This window comes from Gavialis gangeticus, unplaced genomic scaffold, assembly GCF_001723915.1.
Source record: "Gavialis gangeticus isolate Ggan-Ray unplaced genomic scaffold, GavGan_comp1, whole genome shotgun sequence".
Taxonomy (NCBI): domain Eukaryota; kingdom Metazoa; phylum Chordata; order Crocodylia; family Gavialidae; genus Gavialis; species Gavialis gangeticus.
The window spans coordinates 72,528,140-72,547,890 of record NW_017728994.1 but is presented as its reverse complement, the minus strand read 5'-3'; the positions used below and the strand labels follow the sequence as shown (position 1 = coordinate 72,547,890).

Genomic DNA, 19,751 nt, shown 5'->3' with positions numbered 1-19,751 from the left:
TTGCTAAGTAAGAGCCATGCTATTTCTTATGGTTTCTTTGTGGCCCAAGAATTTTTTGAATTTTCTGTGCTATAACAGCTTCAAAGAGAGGCTGGAAGATAGTTTAATGCACTCTTGGGAGATGCAAGATGAAGGTTGAAATTTTACCCGTCCTCTACGTCCAGCTTGGGCAGAAGTAGGATTCAAATTCAGGTCTCTCGCATCTTATTTGAAGACTCTAGGACTTCAATCCCTCTAGGCCAAGGAACAAAGGGCAGCAGTGGAACTAAAGGGTGAAAAGAAGAGGTAAGTCCTGCTCAGGTAAGAAGAGGCACAGGCTTTTCCCTTCAGGAGATTAAGTGACAAAATTTAAGACTCACCCACATACTCAGCTCTAGGAGGATCTAAAAAAGCGCTGTCTTTAGATGGCTAACTGCTCCATGCACCAACATTTTGCATTTTGAAGCACCTTATCTTCTCATGAACTATGCTGTTAACTGAAGAACCGAATATAGAGTTCTGAATTCCACTTTGATGTACCAGTGATTAACTTCTGTGCACCTAGATCCTTTCTTGAATCTGACCCTAAATCATAACACAATAATATAACACACGAGGCGGCCGAGATTCCATCCAGTAGAGGACAGTAATATTTATCCATACTAGCAAATATATGTCAGCAACACTCAGGCAGAACCTCGCATTCCATAAACATATTGGCAGGTTAGACACTGTGTTGTCAACAAAATATTATTATTTTAGCATTTTCTCCTTTTACACTTGTAACAAGCATAAATGGCTCAGTAGATTTTTCCCCCCACTAATTTTAATAAAATTGGCTCTCAGGCTGCTCTATCGCATGCCAGATTTCAACCTGGAAATGCTGGCAGACTCATCACTAGAGCGGTGCCAGCAGTAGTGCTACAATTATCAGTTGATCTTCTGTTTAAATACAACCCAGCATGTGAGCTGAATTCAAACAGGTTGTAAAAACTGTGAAAGAGGCAAGATTCCTTAACAAATCTAAACCAGACCTAGGTCAGAGTATACAGTTTGTTTGCTGAATTAAAACATGCAGAACTGAAACAAAAGTGGCACAAGAGAAAAATTAAAGCAAAAAAAAAAGTTTAAAGAAATTGATAGTTGTGCTTAATAATCTGTGCTCCATTTCAGAAATATGGACTTCCCACCCTAAACCTGTCTTTCCAAATAGAGGAATTCATCATCTAATTTGTTAAGCAAAGGTCAACAGATGTGTTATACTTTAAGGTTTTTGTTCCTCCTGGCACAGAGGAGGCAGCCACAAGTTAAGAGGAGCAAGGGGCAGGGGGAGCCCTGAGGGCAGCAGGAAACTGGGGGAGCCCTGGGGGCCATGGAGAAGGAGCAGCCTGGATGAGAGGTGGACAGGGGTTACTTTTTCAGGTCTCTGGCCTCCTGCAGGCTGAAATGTGTGACTGCTCCAAACTTGAGCTAGCACTAAACCTCATCACCATTTGAGCAGTTCACAGTGGGTGCATCTATACCTTCATTAATGCCCTTTTTGCTCTTCTGCATTGAATTTCATACCTCTAATGTGAGGTACTAAATTCACATTAGACTGCCCTAATGTGCAGTAGTAAAAGCACATGCCTTTTTAGTGATGCTTAATGCGCAGTAGCCTAATTTAACTGTGTATTAGTGTATTAGCATGGTTTTTGCCATGATGCTGTAATGCACAATAAAATAGGCTACTGCACATTGAAGCGCACATGTAGATGCACCCAGTATAACATGAAACAATGCCATAATTCAGCTAGTTTATATCAATCCATTCATGATACCTCTGTTAGGCTATTACTCCTAGATCTGTGTGTACACTTCTCAAACAGCAAAAGGACAGTTTTTAAACAAATTTCCAACATGTAAAATATCTCCTCAATGGACAAACAACTAAGGACAAAAATCTGGTGATTATTTTGTGGATATTACTAGACACCAGCAAAAGTTGGAGCAGTAGTAAGTTAGTCTGATTCTTATCTCTTTGAAAGACCTCTGCTGCACAATTTGAAGGCCTGATGGGTGTTAAAAAACAGGCCAGAGACTGTGTTAACATACATATGCTTGCTGACATGGTGCGGGCTTCTAGGCATAATTATTCATACATGCTGTAGGAGTAGGGAAGACTAAAACAGAGTTGTTCAAGCCCAGAAGACAGGCACTTGCAAATCTTGTATCTGCTGTGTACGTTTTGTACTGTTGGAGAGATGAAGAAGTTATGTCCCTTTCCTGCATGTTCGCATACACCAGAATTTGTCAAAAACGATGTATTGTGTAGCAGTCTGTACTGTAATGATAATTTTACTGTAATGCGAGTAGCTTGCTTGCTTGCTTTCTTAGAGGGCCATATGCTTGTGCATTTGTACCTTTTCTTTCTAACATTTGTATAATTAAAAAGTGTTTTTCTCTCTCTCTCCCTTTCTGTAATTCAAAACAAACCAACTGCACTAAAGTATAACAAAATGCCCAACAGATGATATATGAGTGGCTACAGGTTTCCAACTCTACTGGAAAACATGCTGATCTCTGAACTGTACAAAGAGAATCCAGGACTTTAAACATAGCTTCATGCCAAGAGATGTGTCCAAAAAACCCAGATGCCTTTAGTGTTTTATTACATACAATACACAACTAAATGGCTCAGACTGTAGAAGCCAGCAATGCTGAAAAATTGTAGACACACACACACACGCGCACGCGCGCATGCGCATGCAGATTCTGCAACTTTCCAGCTAGTCTAGGACGGTCCTAAGAATGATTGTCCAGTTGTGATAGAACTGGTTTAAAAATCACTTTCAGTTTCATAGCTAGATACAGACTGGCTGTGAATTGCCCCATGCTTTTCTATTACTATACATTTGATATATAATATTGAGATGTGATATTTTTCAGAACCAGCAGCATCCTTTCAAAAAAGGTATAAGGAAAAATAAATGATCTATAGGTGGTACAAGACAAATTCCTTTAGAACGACTTACAGCCATTTACTGATGCATAATGGAGTCAAGATAAGGTAAATTCCATGGCGAGAGAAGAGAAGGTTTAAATTAAAGTAGGGATGATCTAGTTTCCCATAATCTTATACCTGCTCCCCCAACCTTCAAAGATCAAAAATCCTACACTTGTAGGTGCCAGCCAATTATCTGTTAGAAATTGAACAATTTTGATTTTCTGGATCTAAATATAGAAAAGGGTAATGCTGTTAATTTTTGAGGTCAAGTATTCCCTTCTCTCTGGATGGCTTGTCATTAGAGAGATTTTGTTTTGTAGCCTGAAATTATTATAAGATTGCTATCTCATAGCCAAATGGTTTGTTGGTTGTATACATCCACGTGGTCACCTACTTCAAAATCATTGAATTGTCCCATTTTTCCTATTACAGTACATGTGATATATAATCTTGAGAGCTGATATTTCACAGAAACATTTGCATTCTTTTTTTAAAACCTTCTAAAATTCTTTTCAGGTGGACTCAGGCTTTGTTCAAAGTGTTCTGGGTCCACAAAGTATAGCCTTAGGGATACGGATGGGAGGCGGTAATTTTGCCAAGGTCTTTAATATTCAGTACAGTGAGGAAGAAGGGATCCTGACTGATGATGTACTTTCCACCTTTCTATAGTAAAATCAGGATTTCCCATCACACTAACAATCTCAGGGGTAGAGGGTGAGAGGTTAGTGAGTTTATTGTGACAGTACCTCCTTGAAAACTGATGGTGAGGGAGAAGAGCGCCTCAGTGTAGGGGAGCTGGGGCTGGGCATTACACATTGAGGAATCCCATTGAATTTCAGATTCCTGCCAACCCATCTTGCCTGTTGCACTGAATAGGCTGGAAGTAATGGGGGCTTTCCTTGGCATTTGTCCCTTTTTGTTCCCTCCCAGTCCCCTCTCCTTAGTAAGCATTTACAATGCAATCTTTAATCTTCAGTCAAGAAGTGCTGTTTCATTTAACTGCTGCTGTGCCTGGCATGGGATACTGTGGATCATTAAGGTATGAGCTTTGGAGACCAAATAAATACACTGTCAGTGCCCAGCCTCTTAATGCTGGTGACGTAAGGTTAATGACCTGAAGAGATCTGTACAAACGTTGCAGGAGAATTTGCCAAACTTTTTGGCACGTTCTTCTTGGCCCCACAGTCATCTATTAAGTTAGAGACAAAAAGCTGATCTGTAGCTATGATCTATGGTCTGTGATGGTAAGGAGGGTTTGGGAAGCAAGTGAGGAGGGACACATTACAGCTGGATCTTCTTGGGGTTCCCTGAGGGCCACAAATCCTTTATGGTGTCTACAGCATACCCTGGCACTGGAAATCTACTACTCTCTATGGAGGCAAATGGTGTGCCCCCATCTGTGTGCCAGTTATGGACTCTGACTGCCCTCTGCCATTGGTACAAAAGGGAAAGGAAGGAGAAGAAAGCCTGCCCCTCCTTTCTTTACTTCTTGCTTCTGATGTACTCACTCTGGCCAGTCACAGTCTGAGTATTAACATAATTTTCACTGAAGTTCTTATATATGTCAATCAGACTGCAGGATTGATTCTTGATTGCTCCCAACCTCTGATGACTGGGAAGCCAATTGCAGCCCCTGCGATCCATCTGGTACAGGTTAAAACTTTAACTGACAACTTATAGCTGCAAGGTCCCAACCAGCACTGAACGTAATCTAGCCTCACTCCACAACACTAACCATTCCAGGATAGGTCCCCTTTCTTCACATTCGTTTCTCCCTGCATTTAACATTGCCCCTTTTTGCTCCTGCCTGCCTCTGTTCTGGGAAGAGAGAGCCTGTCTTAGGAAGTGATGGAATTGCATGGAAGAGACATCTCTCCTAGTTTCTTGCAGGGATCAATTTTCCTAAATATGGAGAATTCACCAGTACAAATCTCCAGGAACTTCAGCTCCATTTTGTTCTGTGTAAATAGAACACCGAAGACCTCAAAATCTTGCCTTTTGATAGCATATAGCTATGAGAAAACACTACATATTCTATTTTGATCTGCAGCCACATAAGAGAACAGTCATTGACAGCTCCAGAGAAAGGAAGAGATGGAAGGAAATTTGATAGCCATAAAATAGAGTAGGAATTGCAATGCTGGGTGGTCACCCAAAATTACCAAGGACATCCAATTCTGTGGAAAAAAAAGTAAGAATGTTTCCCTTTGCAAATGGAAATAGCAAGGTTAATCTTTAATTGCTCTCCAAATTAAATGTTCAGCCTATCTTTGGGCATGTTTTTTTATTGGCCTATGCAAAAATGGGGTAAAACTTAGTAAACTGGACAAATGAAAAAAGCAGCTGACTATGAACAGCCAAAATGCATGTGCTCTCCTTTCAAACCATATTATTTTTAGAATTTGATATATTTTGCCAGATGTGTGTCTCACTATATGATTGTTGAGTCCATCAAGAGAGTAGAAGGGTCTCCACTTACACAAGCTAAAAATGTCTTTGCTAGTTTCGGTAGTATTTATTTCTTCATTAAACCCATAGATGCTAAGGCTTTTGTGACCTACACCTTAATATGGTGTTTAAATTATGCTTTAGACTTTTAAGAAAGTGAAATAGGATCTTGCAAAATAATGTCAATTACTGATAATACCGAAAGGATCTGTTTAACATTTTAAGAGATGTAACTTTAACTGAGAAGAATCATTCAAGTACTACTCTGCAGCGTCAGCAGCAGTTTGGAGTCCAAAGTCCATCTGTATAACATTCCAGCCAGAGATAAGTGCTACAGATGGAGATGCTGTATTTTTAGATACCCTCTACTGTTTCCTCTTGGCTTGCTCAACAGTGTTCCTTCAATGAAAATCACTGGATAGGTCTCTCTAAGATTTTTCATCGCTGTTCTGCAATCAGTTGAAGAAATTACTGCAGTGCAGTGTGACCTAATCCCTTTACCTGTTCCCTTCTGTGAGCCTCATAAGACGATCAGAACAAGAAGTCAAGGGCTACTGAGCACTGTGATACCTTCAGAGTAATTTGGACCAACATTTTCAAAAGTGATGAGTGGTTGTTGGATGTCCCATTTGAGGTACCTTAAAGAACACTTTTTCATAAGGTACCCAGACTGGGTTCCTTTAGATGCCAGCTTGAGACCTCTCAAGTCACTCCAAATTACTAGACACTTGGAAAATCTTGGATGCCTTGCTCAAGGGATTGATTCAATTCCTATTGAAGCCAATGGACAGACTTCTACAGACTTCAGTAGGCATTAGAGTATGACCTTAAGTCAATGTAGAAACTTTTATGGGGGGAAAAAAGGCCACTGCACTTATTTGAATATTTGTTCAACTGCTTAAAAATATACATCCACTTTCTAACACTCATATGCAAACAGTTGCATTTGGTATGATCTTGAGTTTGGGTTTAGAAGTTATTTCTAAATTTACCAAAATATTTTTAAATTTTTCAAAAATTCCAAAAATTATTGGAGAGACAGAAACATTCCCATTGACTTAACTGGACTTTGGAGAAAGTTCTAACCCATATATTATAATTATCAGTATCTAGAGTGTTCAAGTTTTTTAGATGCGTAAAATAAAGACACATTGTAATCTTTTCAGTTTGGGTATTTATCACTCTTTTCCTTTCTCTTGGTTTGAAACAATAGAAAACTTTATATGTGACTCAGTATTAACAGTTTATGATGTCTTTATTATAGCATATGAAAAGATATATTTACCTTTAAGTGTCAGTGTCTTTTAGAACTCTTTGTTCTAGTAAAACATTGAAACTTTAATTCATTCTATATTTTCCAAAGCTACCTCATGTGAACTTATTGTAAAGAACACTTCAATTTGCCTATAAATAAAGAGCAGGTTTCTGCGTTGATTTAATCAGAAATAGGCCAAAACCAAAGGGAACCACTCAAGGTTAACTATATTAAAAAAATAATACATTTAATATTATGGATTTATTGACAAGGTAGTCATGAACTTAGGAAATTCTCTTCCCCCCCCCCCCAATCCCATTATGGCTTTCTTTTAATGTCCTAAACTCCGTTCTTTTATAATCAGTATTCTAATGTCTTTGCTTCTTGTCATCTGGCCTCTGGATTTGAAAATGAAATAATGGTATATCACTGGTAAATGTCACAAATGTTGAAGAGATGTCAACAGACCACAGTTGAGAGGTCTGGAATTCAAATAAAGAGAAGCTGATCTTTATCTCAAATGATGTGCTACTAGATTCCTAACTAACTCCAAACATATTCAATCTTCAATACACTCTTTTAAGACTACTGAAGGGTTTTCTCTAGCCATAAAAGGCAGTAAACTATCAGTTATTGAATCCAATTAGAATGAGACTATCTTATATTAAATGAATAGAGAGCCAGGAGAGCATTCTCTTGTGAGTTGCAAATGTTATGATTTGGCGCTTTCAAATGTTGTTCAAATCTAATGCATATCTATCTCAAGGCCAAATATAGTGAAACTCTGCAGAGGTTTAAAAATGGTAAGAAACTGTACTAAAAAGACGGTGCTATTTTAGGATGAAACAACTTGGAAATCTCAGCTTACTACCCAGTGATAGTCAGATACTCACCTAATGACTCATTATAGAATAGTTGCGTTTGCATAAGCAGAAGAAGATAAAGGGCTGTACAGTGAAAAGATCATCTCACTTACGAACAGGAGACCAGATTTATTTTGTACAAATTTTTTTTTTTTTTTTTTTTTTACATTTATGTTTTTATGCATCAGGGTAAAAGTGTTTCCATGGAGACTATAAAAGTATTTATTAAAAGGATGATCATATACCTACTATACAATAATTTAAACAACTTGAATGAAAACTTACAAGCTTGTTTTTTGACATGTTCCAGTTGGCATTTTCCCTCTATTGTAACCAATGCCAGAAAACATGGTGAAAATGTAAAAGTCTGTGAAACTGGCAATGTAGCAGTGTATCTAGATTAATATTTGGAACTGAAAACATTAGCACATTAAAAGTAAATTGGCTTGATACACAGGTTATGTAATTCTTGGTGTGGCTCACCAGAATATTGTGAGATATATAATCCAGTGTTTATTTGTTTGCAAATAAGAATCTATTTGATTGCACTTTTTCAAAAAGATGCTCTTGAACAAACTCAATTAACTAAAAGCCCTAAAATAATTCCAGTTATATCACAGAGGTGCAGTTTTCAGTTTTGCTTTACTGCCAGGGTACTTTTCACTGCTGTCATATATCACTTAATTATTAAAGCTGCTCTGAACTCAAAAGGGCCACATTTTCCTCAGTTAAAGCTTGGTTCAACTCCATTAGTCAGTATAAGCATAGTAAGCTTCACCAGCTGAGAATCAGGTCCAAGTTGGCAAGAACTTTAAATGTGTTCTTTATTAGTTTGCTTATTTTGTCTCTCTCATTTTTCTGGTTGGACCTGAAACACGTGGGCACAAACAAGGTGCTGACTATTTGTTTGGACTGCATTCCCTGCCTTCACTTTTTCTCATATGTTCTCTCAATATTTTTTGATGTTATTTCAGGTTCAGGTTGGAGAATGGGGTAAGTGGTGTTCCTTGATTCCACTGTCATTGTTTTTCCATGGAATAGCTGACACAGAAACCTTCCAGGTCATAATGCACATTGTTTGAGTAGATTAAAAGATATATTTTGGTTCCTAGCAAAATATTAGAATCTTTTCTAAACTGACCATAGATGTTCTATGACAGGTACTTGCTTGCTAATTTCAGAATCAGGGAAAGCATAGATATATATATTCAGGGATGGAACACGACAATGTAAGGAAAATACAGAGAGCCAGATCCTCAGTCAGCTTAAATTAGTATAGCATGATGGACATCATAACATTTGTCGAAACTGGATCAACTACTATACTGAGAGTAAAAACTACTTAACCTTCCTGAAAAACAACTTTTTGAATGATGTGAAACTTTAAAGCATTTGCATAGCCTTAATTTTGTGGTGAACATTTGCAGAACCTATGCTATTGCTTTTAGCAGCCAAATAGCGAACACAAGTCCTTCTAACTATATGCTTTGTGATTAACCAGTAGTAGCTGGGAATAATAATTGGTCATGGCCATCCATCCTAGGGGGTTGATTAACTGGGAATAAGCTGAGCATTTTGCATTTTTTTTTAACTGTAAGGCTTTTCTGTGGTAATTCCACCGTTCATTAGGATGGAAAAATTGGCATTAAACCAAGTACTTCTGCCAAAGCCATTATTTCCATCATCAGACTCTGCATCAGTCTGCAGTGCAGCCTTGTGGGAAGACAATGTTCTGTCCCCTTGTGGTTCTTAAGTTATGGCTAAGGAGCTTACATATATTAAAAGGAGGGTCTTCAGCTAGTCTCTTAATCTTTATGAGTAGTAATAATAGTCAACTCTGTTTCCAAAATTTAGAAACACTTGGTTTCAACATAGAAAGGCTGTATATGTTAGAAGATAAGTCTCTGTTCAGTAAGATTAAAAGCTACATAGCTTTTCCAAATGTCCAAGCCTGTTTTTTTTTTTTTAAAAAGGGGATCTATATCTTTAATACATATGCTTTTCTTCCTATACTTACATTCTGTATCTTTAAGAGGATAATTGCTGAATTGAAATTTGAGAGTGTTATCTTAATAACCAATTACTCAAATAACTTTGAAATTGGCTTAAATTGGCTCGTCATGCTACATTTACCTGAATCTTTTTATGGGAAAGTTAGGAACAAAAAAAAAAAAATCTTGGCAGTCTGATTTGTTTAGTATTGCTGGAGGTTCCTGTTTGCAGCAGGGAAAGTGGCCCAGTCTAACCTCTTGTGGACCCCCTGCCTAGCCATCTCCTGTAATACATTGGAATGTAGTGATAGGCCAGATCTATTGAACTTTGTCAGCCATAGTAACACTACAGCAGTACATGCGCTGCTCTCTGGAGATTCTGCAAAAATAAAGCACACTGACTTTTAACCCAGTGTATGTAGAGTAGGAGTATTTATTTATGCTGTGATTACAAAAGAAATGTTCCTTCATTTTGCAACACATTTGTAGTCCATCACTTCGTATGGAAAAAAAATCTACATTTATGCAGAAGTCAGTTTCAATGTATCCTTATAATGCCTATTGAAAACTTACAAGTGAAAAATCAAGATCTTCTTATTTAAGATTTCTCACATTTATTAGCATTGTTGGTAGATGAATAGGTGACTACTAGTACTGTATATCACTATGTAGCCATAAAGCTCTGTAATAGAATACTACATTTTATTCCATAGTATATATACTTATGTTCCTTCATCTTTTACGTGGGAGGAAGAGCAGCTGTTTTAAATAAATACTGCCTTTTGCAAGTTAATACTGCTAAGACCATAAAACTTCACAAATATTTTGATGTATATTTAAAGAGCATTAATTTCTGTGTCAGGGTCTCAGTCTGTCATTAACTTTCTCCTCCAAGAATGACAATGACTAGCAAAAAAAAAAAGGGATAACATGCATATTCCAAAATCACTAAAAGGAGCTGTATTCTTAGATGATAGAAACAAACAATTGCTTCAGTCCCATTAGAATTAAATTCAGAGAATATGGCAGCAGCATGGTCTCTGAACACCTGATTTACTGATATGTATCCAAAAGGGTACCCATTCAACTTCTGTCTTACCCATAAGTCACATTTATTAAAGGCTAGCTAATTGTGTGTTTGTTTCTCCTCTCATTTGCAGCAGAATATATTGGGAGTAATTCAGCTGAAATCATCAGGGTTTCTAGTCTAAATCATGGTTGAGAAGAGAACCAGCCTTTATGTTTGAATGTGGATCTGAGTCAGGCTTAGCAGAGGAATCGAGGTGAAAGTTCATAGCCACATTCAGTCTAATTCTGCATCTGGATTCAGCTGCAATAAAATCTCCAAACCTACTCTTGTCAAATTTTGTTCTGGCACTTCCTTTGGATGTAACAGACTAGCTGCTGTTACATATGACCATGAACTACGGCATCTCCAAGTTTTGAATTCAATCTGCAGAAAGCCTTAGGGACACATTCAGATGGAAGAATTTGAACCCCAAACTCTTACTATTGTCCTGTATTTTAAGAGATTTAAATTCAGGGTTTTATTTCAGAACATCTCCTTATTTTTACATAGTCACTTCTAACGGTTGGTTACATCACTTTCCCTAACATTCAGCAGGAGTTGGTAACAAAGAGCCTTTTGCTCCCATTGTTTGGGTGCCACAAGGTGTGTCTACATGTTCATTAAGGCTCCACAATAATGGTGCATTCATTTTAATATCGGTAATGACAGGTACTAACTTAATGAGCCATAACCGGTGCTATTGTGCATTAGCACAGATGAACGAGTTTTTTTGTGATGCTACTGTGAATTAGATTAAATCTGCATGGGCTTTGTCCGCTGCACTAATGTGCAATACAAGTAGTCTTCTGCGCATTAAGTGTCTCATGTAGACATCGCCACAGAGTGATTAAAAAGTTGGAATTTGATATATATCTATTTAGGAAGTCCAAAGTCATTCTAAAACCTACTTTGTGGATTAGTGCCATCTGAAATTGTACCCCAAAATGCTTTATACAGGAGATACGCAAAGGAACTACAAGTTCCAAAACTGAGTCTGAGGAAACATAGGAGGATGAAAGGAAAATAAAGTTCTGCATCTAGTAGACAGACCTGGACAAGCATGTTAACTCACTGTAGAAAACAGAAGGAAATGTACAGTTTCTCATAACAGCAGGAACTCATTACACCCAAAAAGCACATCCTGATATGGCAAATAGAGCTTAACCACTGCAGTTAATCACTATGTTAAGAGGGGCCATGCACCAAAAATGCTCTGTGTGGGATAAATCTAATCCCTGGCTGAAAGGAGCTTATAAAGGCCCACTGCAATCTGTGTACACCTGATTCCAGATGCTGCTGCATGTGTAATAGAATGATACTATGCAAGTTTCCTGATAAGGCTTGGTCTCTTTTCCCTGGGCTTTGTTACAATACTACCATTTGCTGCAAAGGGGTTTCTTCTTTTCTTCTCTTTAATGGATAACTTGTTCTACCATTAACTTGAACACCTCACTTTTCTAATTAGATTTCTGTGAATATTTGACCTTTGCATGCTCTTCTACTGCAATGGGGAGTAGGGATGTGAAAGGTTAAATGTTTAAATGATAGGTATATTTATACCAGTAATGTATTACTGGTTAAAGTTTAGTGCAGGGCTCAGACTGACAGGGAAAGGAAGTGCCATGGTACCTCAGGAACAGGAAGGATGAAGGGAGAAAAGAGTGAGGAGGAGGAAGAATGGGAAGGGGTGAGGAGGGGTCTAATATTCATAGCCTATGAGGTTAAAGAGGAAAACAGTGGGTGGACTAATGACTTGTCAATTAAGCAATTAAGTGAATCACCTGGCTTATTCACAGGTGCCAGGAAGCTGTCTGGAGGGAGATAACAGGGTACTTAAAGTATAAACCTACCCCCAGCAAGCATGTCCTCTCCCAGGATGCCAGCAGTTGCAGTGGGCTGAGAAGCCCCTTGCCTGTGGCTGCCACCCATGGCTTCATATGAGGCACGTTGCTGGGTGGAGCTTGTTGCCGCCTCCTCCTGCCCCTGTCAAAGACCCTAGGGAGCAGCTCCCAGGAGCAGCTATGTCTGAGAAGGTCTGTGTGTGGCCTCCAGCAGGTGACTGCCACCCCTCCCCTGGGGTGGGGCAGGGCAGGGTGGGTTGCAGTAGGCACCCTGTGGCCAGGACTAGGTATGTGTTATTGGTTGACCATTTAACTGATATAATTAGAGACGGTTAAATGGATATTTTAAAAATGATATTTACATCCCTAATGGGGAGCATATATAGCCAGTTATATTTGCTTACAGTTTTCAAATGGAAATTGTTCAAACTTCACACCAGTGCTAGACTAGATTCTGGTGATGTAAGATTACTATGTTTCTGAAGGCTGTAAGTTATAGCAAGATATAGCTTATTCTGACTATTCCTGCCCTTGTTCCTGCTCCCGTATATCTCAGGCCATGTAACTACTATTTATCATCTCAATTTCATTTCAGTTGGCTGAACCAGTGCAGTTCTGAGAAGGAATCTGGGCTTTGTAACGTGAAAGGAAAGGGCCAAGTTAACCTGCATAAAATGGCAGTGAAGAAGAAGGTAAGCAATTTTCCATCAGCAATGTCATCATCAGTGGAGATTAATGAGAGTTTTTTTCATGAAACAGACAAGAAAACCCTCACAAAGAGCTCTAGTTGTACTACATAGAGCATTTCACCATTGCTTCACCTCTTGAAGCCAAAAGAAACAATCTTTTCAACTTCAACGGACTTTGATCCAAATTCTTATAAAGTTGACCCCTTATAGAGAATGAGTGACATTATCTTTAGAAGGAATTTTATTTTGTCTGTTGTGTTCTTTTTCCAGCTACCTTCTTGAGACTACATTGAGGTCAAAGTTGTACAAGCAGGGCTGTACACAAGACCATCCTTCCCCTGAAGGATTCACAATTTAAAGGATTCAACCTATGTCCCTAACCCTGCAGTTTGTTACTTGACAGCAGTTTCTTAGCACTGGTTTGCTCCTTATTTGTAATCAGAACTCATTATTTAAAAATTACTTCAGAATGAGTTCAGACAGTAAAATACTATATTTTTTTCATATACCTTGTTTTTGAAAGCAGCCTGAAGAAAAAATGGTCTTTCTGGTGTGTCTACATGAAATGTTTACTGCAGAGCTGCCTAATTAGCTCCGTGGTAAATATCTCTGCATTTACACATGTGCCTCTATTAAGGGACATGAAACTAATAAACTCTGGAGCAGTTTATTTACAAGCCTGCATCAGAGCTTTTTTGTATGCAGCACCACACATATAGACACTGCCTGGCAGTTAGCGCTGCACTGAAGTCCCCTCGTGCCTCAGCCAGCCCCTCTACAGCACATCGGCCCCAGTTGGAGCGGCCCTGGGCTGCTGTCAGTTGAGCCTGCTCTGACTGGGCTCAATGTACTGTGTACAAATAAACTCCGGAGCAAAATACACGTTAAAATGATGCAACAAAAAACTATGGAGCAATAAGCTCTGGAGTTTATTTGTGCATATTAACTGTACATGTAGATGTGCATTCCTTGTCATAAATAACTGTGTAGCAGCAGCTAGGGACCTCAGCCTGCTCACTGTTCTGCTCCCCAGGACCTGCATGAGGATGTTACTTTCACTTTTGCTCACAACTTGCAGAAACTGTTTTTACCATATTTCTCACATATAATGTACAATATAATTTCCAGAAGCTGGTTTTTGGGGAAACGGCATGTATACATGAGAAAATACAGTAGTAGTCAGAGTAGCTGAGTTCTCAATAGAGAGACAAACTTAAAAAAAAAAAAATCATCAATTTAAATAGACACTTTCAGAAGTGGGTTCAATTCTAGGGTTTTACTTTTCACACCTAGCATTTTGACTTATAGGTGATTGGCTATCACAGAGTTACATGAAATGATTACTTTGGAGTAATTTATCTTGGATTTTAATTTGTAGCACATTTAGCAAGGAGTGGATACACAGCCATCTGTGCCAAACAGACTGCCCACTAAAGATGCTATTACATCACCTGAGTATGAGGTAGAATGGAGCCAATTATTTCTCACACAATGGTTACTGCAGGTTGGTATTGACAAGGAGCAGTTGCAAGCCATTTTCTATGTCAAAGCTTTATCACACTGTGGGCATGTCTACACAAGATGGTAGCGCTGTAGTGTCCATTGGCAAAAATCATGGTGCCACCACTATGTCACTGTAGCAATGCACTCCCTTGTTGCACTCCCAAAAGGAAGTACTAGATGATGGTGCAGTAGCAAACGTGCTGTTTGGCCATGTGTAGATGAACCCAGTAATGTTATTGCACTTCTTTCAAAGAGTAACTTTACTGTAGACCTGTTCACTTTAGAAATTGTCATTGGCCCCATAAAGGATGAAAACTTTTTTTTTTTTAATGAGAGCTGAGATTCCTATGCTATCACCTGACTCCAGGGTAAGCTCCTGACCCCAGTGAAATAAATGCTTTAACTCAGATTGCCTTCTATCTGGTCAAGATTCATCTGAAATACTTTGAGATGCACAAAGAAATCATGAGATTGAGCCACACTGAACTTTAATACGTTGAAAAACTTCCCCAAAACTAAAGCAGAATGCAACAAAAGTTATTTGAAAAAATAAATCAGTAATAAATTCATTTGAATGGTACAACACAAATCAACCAGACTAATACACTTGTGACTGGACAGGCCACTTAGGTTTGTATTCATAGGTTTTTCTCTAGTTTTTAAATTTTTGTTTGTAATCATGCCACTGTCTTTTCTTCTCGGGCAGCCCAGGGCAAAATCCCACTGGGCACATCTACATATGCTTGATCTGGGATCAATTTATTTGAGAGTAAACTACTTGTGATCAAATACCCCCAAGCAGCTGTCTACACATGGCAGCAAATTCCTCCTCCTTCCTGAGGCCCTTCAATGGGCCCTCGCTGCCACCATGGGGAGGTCTAGGCTCCCTCTGGGTGCTACCCAGGGGCTGGCAGGGAGCACCGGGCCAGGAGACAGCTGTCTCCTGGCTGAGGCTAGGGCATTGCTCCCTACCCCTGGGGCTGCCTGCTGCCAGGGTGGGGAAAATGTCCCCCTGCCCCAGCAGCAGGGGGATCCTGGCCGTGACCCTCTAGTCAGGAGCAGGGGACTTGGAAAGAGCTGCAGGGGAGGGGCACATCCCAGTCCCCTGCCCTAATCTGCCAATGGGGCAGCTAGCAACTAGTGTGCTGCTAGCTGCCCCACCACCAGATTGGGGCAGGGGACTGGGCCCTACCCCACTCCTGCAGCTCTTTCCAAGCCCAGTGCCTCAATTACTTGATTGGGGCATAGGGCTGGAACTTGCCCCTGACCAGGACAGTTCCCATCTCCAACCCTGTTTGTGGGGTGGAGGCTAGGGTGCTTATTCCCCACTCAGCTCCATAAGCACAGAACAGGCTGGGGAGCTTATTCCCCGCTCGGCTCTGCAAGCATGGTCCCCACAGGGAGCTATGGGTCTCCCAGCACCGTTCCTGTTGTCACAAAGCTGGTGCTGCAAGGTAGGATTTCCCAGCACCAGCCCTGTGATCATGGAGTTCACAGTGGAAGATAAGGATCTCCCAGCACCAGCCGTGTGGTCATGGAGCTGGTACTGGGAGATAAGGCTCTTTCAGCCCCCTGCTCTGCAATCACGATGGCAAAGCAGGGGCTGGGTGATTAAGGATCTCCCAGCCCTCACTCCTTGATCACAATTTCATAGCAGGGGGCTTGGAACTCCCTGCTGCCAGGGCAGGGGGACATGGTTCTCGCCTGGACTCCAGTGATAGAGCCCACCCCAGCAGCAGGCGGCAGTCTCCCACCCCTTGGTGGACTGCTGATCAGGAGCAGAACTGCTCCCAGTCAGGCATCTACCCGAATGCTACTGCACCATTATTGATCAAAAGTAAATTTGCTACTTGAATTTTCAGATAGCAAATTTACTTGTGATTAGAGAGGTTTACTGTGCAGTAAGGATGTGCACGTGTAGACCCACATGCTTACTATGGAGTAAACTGTGCTACTGCACAGTTAAGCTTCTCATGCAGATGTGTCCATTGTCTACTTAGCCTCTTTTCAGAGTCCACACACTCTATCCCAATCACTAAGCCACCCCTGCTTCTCTATTGGCTCTCCACCTATGTTTTATTCTCCAAGTCATACATGCCTATGTTACATTCCTATGCATATACTAGGAGTAGGGAGGAGCGGGGGAGAGTGGATTTTTGGCTGTGCACAGCACACTGCTCTAATGATTTTCTGCAGTGCCAGAATGGCTTACGGATGTAGAAAGAACACATTTTTTTGCAAATCTTTTTTTTTTTAAATAGAAAACAGGCTTCATATTGTACCTATAATTGAAGAGGAGAAATCTGAGATTTCTGCAGGCATTTAAGAACATGTGTATAAGATTTAGGTGAGTATAGATTCAAGTACATAAATGATAAATGAAATATGGGCAACAGTGAATTATTTATTGCTACCCATAGAGGAACAGGTACAATGTGTTTCAGGCTGATTCTTATTTAAGACCCTGATCCTGCAGATACTTACTACCACTGAGTCCAAACCTGCATGGAATTGTGAATGACATTGCAGTGATTGCTAAAACAAGAGAATTCCCGTCTAAAGCCCTAACAAGACTAACTATATGTACAGCTAGATGCAACTGCCTTACCACCATCTCCAAACTCACATCCTGCAACTTGCACTGACCAGATTCCTACCAAGATGCATCTGGCTAATGATGACTCTTTAAAAGCTGTCTAAGTTTTAAAGCAAATGCACGTACTTCATCCATGACCAAATCACGGTGGTTAATAACCTTATTAGCTATTAGCTACATTAAAGTGCACAGTTTGGAGAGTGCCATTTGGCACCCAGCACACTGGAAAAGAGACTGTAGACAAGACCAGCTGGACAGATATTACATTATCATATTCAGACTAGATATTTATCTGGTCTTCCTTTAACAACCTTGACAGAAAGCAAAGAGCCCAAAATCCTCATAACCAAATTCTTATCGGTTCTAAGGTAGAGCTAGCTGCTCTGTCCTCAGTCATTCTATGACGTTGTTTGAAGAAGTGCAGTTGCCACAGCTGAGTGGATGAATAAAGACCACTGGAGAAGGCTGCAAACACCTTCTAAAGTTAAAGTATGCCCAGCTTCTCAGCAAATCTGCAATGTGAGATCTTCACTAATCCACCTCCCAAGGAAAAACACACTTGATGGTAAAACAGAACTCTAACTTTCCCAAGAGCCTGGACACTTTTTTCTTTCTCCTTTTTCTAGCTACCCAACAATTTACATACCAAGAAGATTTGTACAGACCTATCACTCTGTGGAAGTGGATTCCTGTTATTGAGGGCGGTGTGTGGCTCAGGATCAGTAAGGAAAAAAAAAGAAATACATTCTTCTGTCCCCTGTCCTCAGGGTATATGCCTTACCCTATTTATCTGCCAACATCCCCTTGACAACATAAATCTTTCCTATCTACTGTCTAAGCCTCCCTCCTCCCTCTCCTTTCAGTCAGACTTTTCTCTGACTCTCCCTGTATAAAGCAGTAAGCACAAACCACAAAACCCCATGTCACTCTTCCTCATATCCCTAATTGTAAAAAGCAATGGTTTCTCATGAGAGTAGGGGCATTTTTCAAAACTGTATTTCTCTTCCCAACCCTTCTGTTGGAAGTTCTTGTTGCCAGGTGTGGGGGCTGGGCCTCCATAGCAGGAAAAAGGCTGTTCTTATTGCTGTTTCTGGACCAATTAGAAGCAGGAAACACTGGAAGTCTTAAAGATGTTTCCATCCCAGCTTTCCAGCTCAATGTGGTTAAGATAGCTGATATCAGATAATCATCTGAACTTTAGGGTCCTCATCCAAAATGAAGTGAAACTCCAAACTCTGTAGTTTGTCAGTCACAGCAGGCAGTACCCTCTACTCTCTCTAGTTTGTTAAACTACAGCCCTTTTATAGAGTTTTCTCAAATCACCTTGGTGCAAACTGGATTGCATGTGTAGTTGTACAATGGGAGACAAATGGTTAAAGAGTTCTAAGAAATCCAGTAAAAGATACAGTGCACATTAGTTTTATATAAATGTATATATAATTGGTTACCAATAAAATTAAGAAAAAATAATAACTATAAGAGGATGGCACTGTCATTTATTCCTAGTTGTGTCTAAAATGTAGGGTGGGGATATCATGCCATGGTATGAATACAAAGCACAGAATCCTTGCCATAGTCTTTGTTTCTGTTTTTTCTCCCATGGGATTTTTAACCAGTAAAGCATTCGCTCAATATTCCATTTCATAAAAACTTCTAAAATTGTAAGAAAACATAATTGGATGTGCACTGTACAGCTTGAGCTTCATAAACATTAAGCCCAACAACTTAGTATAAATAATACTGATACAGAAGATTAGCTCTATTAACCTCTTAACTGAGCTGGAAGCATTACCCTTTTCCACAAACTACTGCTATACAATTATAGACATACAAACCCATACTGCCTAAACTTAATTTTCATAGTCACTGCCGTTTTCACATCTGTGCTACAGAACTTCCATGCTCCTGGCCCTACCATGTCAAAAATGCACAGTGGCAGATTGGCATATTGAGCTATTAATAATTTGCTATATGTGTTACAGATGTTGCATAAATGAACAGCGTTCTATCACTATTTCTTGACATTGGGGCCCTTGGGGTGGCAGACTAAGACCTAGATCTGTCTACAACCTGCCTGTTTTGGCAAAAAAGAGAGTTGCCCCTTATTGCAGAATCACATTCCAGCTTGCATAGTCAATTTTTCAGATGTTCTTGCTTTCCTGTTCCTTGTTCCTTCACTCAGATCTCATATGGCCACAATGAAAAATGATGTGATGCAATTTTTTATTCTCTGTTTGACACTGTTATGGAAGGCAATGTGGTTCATTGATTCCAAACTCCAAAAAGGTCAAGGAACTAGGAACAAAGATTTTTTGGAAGCAGCCCAGGAAAAACTTTAAACTTGGACCACGTATACCCAGGAAAACAGAACTGTTAATTGTTACCCCTTCTGTTGCTATTAAGCTTCATATGAACACTGAACATATGTTCTGTGATCATGTACTTTTATATTAAAACATTATTGAGTCACCAGGTGAAATGTGTATTAAGTGCACAGCTGAAAATAGACAGTAGGTTTAAATTTTGACAGC

At 39.7% G+C, this 19,751-nt stretch overlaps 1 long non-coding RNA gene across 1 annotated transcript in view; it reads right to left on the bottom strand.

Moving 5' to 3' along the window:
- LOC109287717 overlaps positions 1 to 17,937 on the bottom strand; it is a 139,690-nt gene extending 121,753 nt beyond the window's left edge. Inside the window, exon 1 of the long non-coding RNA XR_002094948.1 lies at positions 17,886 to 17,937. This is a non-coding gene — a long non-coding RNA (uncharacterized LOC109287717). The remainder of the gene's footprint in view (positions 1 to 17,885) is intronic.
- Positions 17,938 to 19,751: the final 1,814 nt, after the last annotated feature.